This window comes from Cornus florida, unplaced genomic scaffold, assembly GCF_030987335.1.
Source record: "Cornus florida cultivar Cherokee Brave unplaced genomic scaffold, ASM3098733v1 CherokeeBrave_3.0.0_Hap2_Chr11, whole genome shotgun sequence".
NCBI lineage: Eukaryota > Viridiplantae > Streptophyta > Magnoliopsida > Cornales > Cornaceae > Cornus > Cornus florida.
In genome coordinates, this window is record NW_026775581.1 from 61,034,201 (window position 1) to 61,037,038 (window position 2,838).

The 2,838-nt window shown below is 37.2% G+C and overlaps 1 pseudogene; it reads left to right on the forward strand.

Annotated features, from left to right (window-relative positions):
* Positions 1-1,987: 1,987 nt before the first annotated feature.
* Positions 1,988-2,086, forward strand: LOC132287498 (small nucleolar RNA R71; annotated as a pseudogene).
* Positions 2,087-2,838: the final 752 nt, after the last annotated feature.

Genomic DNA, 2,838 nt, shown 5'->3' on the forward strand with positions numbered 1-2,838 from the left:
GTTATATGTATATATCTATTTACGGACTATATAGATATGGTTGAGACATCTAGGATGTATCTGCGTATCGAGTCTCTGTTTGGATTGTAGTTAGGATAGAACTTGTTCGTGGGCCTGACCCACTATTATTTTTCAGGTAACGGACGGTTCCAGGTCTTAGATCTTGTTCATGCTGAGCAGAGACGACTTCTCATTCTTCCGACGACGTAGGCGGTTCCTGTATGGTTTAGCATTGGATTCTTTTTCAGTGGTTCATTTCTCAGTGATGATTTTATTAGGGGTCCACCAGATGGATTCCCAAGTTGTATTAGAAATGGAGAATTTGGATGTATCAGAATAATTCTTTATTAATATAATTTTATTCTGAGGTTTCAGTATATGGTTTATCATTCTAGTTTCTTTTCAGCAAATTTTTATTTATTCCTATTTCCTTAATTGTATTCTGTGTTCGTTTATTGCTAATTTGTTTGATATCCTTGGGTAGTCGGGCGTGGGCCTGGCCAACCCGCATCCCGAAATCCGGGGGTATCACAAGGGCTGTGCTGGCTCCTTTGTCCGTGGTCTAATGTGTCGGTGGGGCCTGTGTTGCCTGTTGGCAACGGTCTTTCTTTTAACCATGGCCTGCAAAAAGAAACGAAAAACTTGCAATGGGAGTTAGTACCAGAGTAAGAGATTTGAAGCACGATATAGAAACATGTATGTCAAGTAAAATAGGCAAAACGAATATGACATGAATCTATGCAAGTGGCAGGATATGAAACATGCTAAACAATGTAAGTATGAAATGCATCCAATGTGGAATATCACAAGCATTGGGCATAGATGAGATAGCATGAACATAAGATATGATGAATGAAGTGTGTGTGTGAGATCTATGAAGTTCGATCGATCACAAAAAGAAGTGAGATCGATCACAAAAGTTAGATCGATCGAAAATAAGTGAGATTGATCTCACAACTTCGATCGATCGGGGACATGAGTTCGATCGATCTCTCAAGATCGATCTGGGATACAAGTTCGATCGATCGAACTGTGCGATGATGAAAACTCAAAGGTCACAGATCTGTGACTTTGGAAGCACGGGGTCCACACGAACGTGTTCGTGGGCCCATCAACAAATCAAATCATCCAATCCCATCACCCAATCATGGCCCATACTCCCAAATCGAATCAAAACACCAAAAATATATACACATATATACACAAATGCTTCAAGCTTTAACAATGGAGGATTTTGTCATGTATATAGCATGTATTCAACATATAAAGCATGTATGCACGGGATTGAAGCTTAAATCATGAGGGACATTCTCAGATCTTACCTCAAACGATGAAAGAAGTGGGGATGTGGAAGAGTGAAGATGAATCCGAGAAGGGAGAGTGAGATGATGCTTAGATGCTCGCCGGAAAGTTCACCGGAGGTGGGAGAGGTGATGGTGATGATGCACAGTGACGGCGACGAGAGAAGGGGGTTAGGATTTGCTGAGAGGGTGAAATCGATCTAAGGTATCGATCTAGAAAACCCTCGATTCTATTTTTAAAAACATTCCCGACAGAGTTCGATCGATCGAACTTTAACTGAGATCGATCGAATTTTGATGAACTCTCTTCAAAGTATTTTTGGATTTTTGAAAAATACAAAATTAAAATTAAAAATCGGAATTAAAATTAAAAATTATAAAATAAAATAAAATAAAATAGAATAATATATATATATTTTTAAATAAACAATAATAATTAAAAACTAATTAAATTAAAATATTTTTGAATTTTTGGAAACTTTTTGAAAAATAAAATAATATAAAATAAAATGAAAATAAAATAAAAATGAAAATATTTTTGGATTTTTGAAATTTGAAAAGTCAAAGCAAAGTCAAAATAATGAAATGAAGAACTGAGATTGATCGAAATAAGAGTTCGATCGATCAAACACCATCACACGAATTGAAGCGTATAGCGTACAACACGAATTGATTTGAAATAATGTATGTCATGATGTAGACACTTCCTAAGCAATTCATTGAAGCGTTCCCATGCCTCATGAAACGTTTCTCCATCCCCATGTGAAAATTCTCGAATTGAGGTTCTCATGGCATTGGTCTTAGAAACCGGATAGTACTTCTTCAAGAACTCTTGTTGCATTTTTGCCCAAGAAGTGATTGAAAAAGGCCTAAGATTGTTAAACTAATACTTTGCCTTGTCTTTTAAGGTGAATGGAAAATGTTTAAGTCTTAAAACCTCTTTCGACATGTCCGTATATTTTACGGTGGAACATACTTCGAGAAACTCATCCAAATGCTTGTAAGGTTCTTCACTTGGAAGTCCATGATAGTTAGCAAGCATTTGAATGGTTTGTGGCTTAATTTCATAATGATGTGCTCTAAATGGAGGCAATTGGATGCATGTAGGTGCATTATACTCATTAGGCACATAATGGTCTCTTAAAGCAAGAGATGGATTAGCTACTTGAGATGTAACATGAACACCTTGGTTTTGAATTCCTTGATTGATGATGGGAGGTTGTGGAGCATACATTGGCCTTGGCATTCCATATGGAACTTGGCCTTGTTGTTGTAGGAGTTGGTGAATGAATGGCCTAGACATGCCTAATGGTACTTGTATGTTCTCATTGTGCACATTGGGATGAAGGATACCTTGTTGGTCTATATGACCAAGGTCCTCAACATAATCATTATTATGGTCATCCATTGGTAGATTGGCTCTATTTGAAATTCCTCTTCCCCTAGGATTTCTAACGATATATTCAAGATGCAAATCAAGAGGGACAAGAGTTGGTCTCAATGAACGATGTCCATGCATGCACAATGCAAAACACAA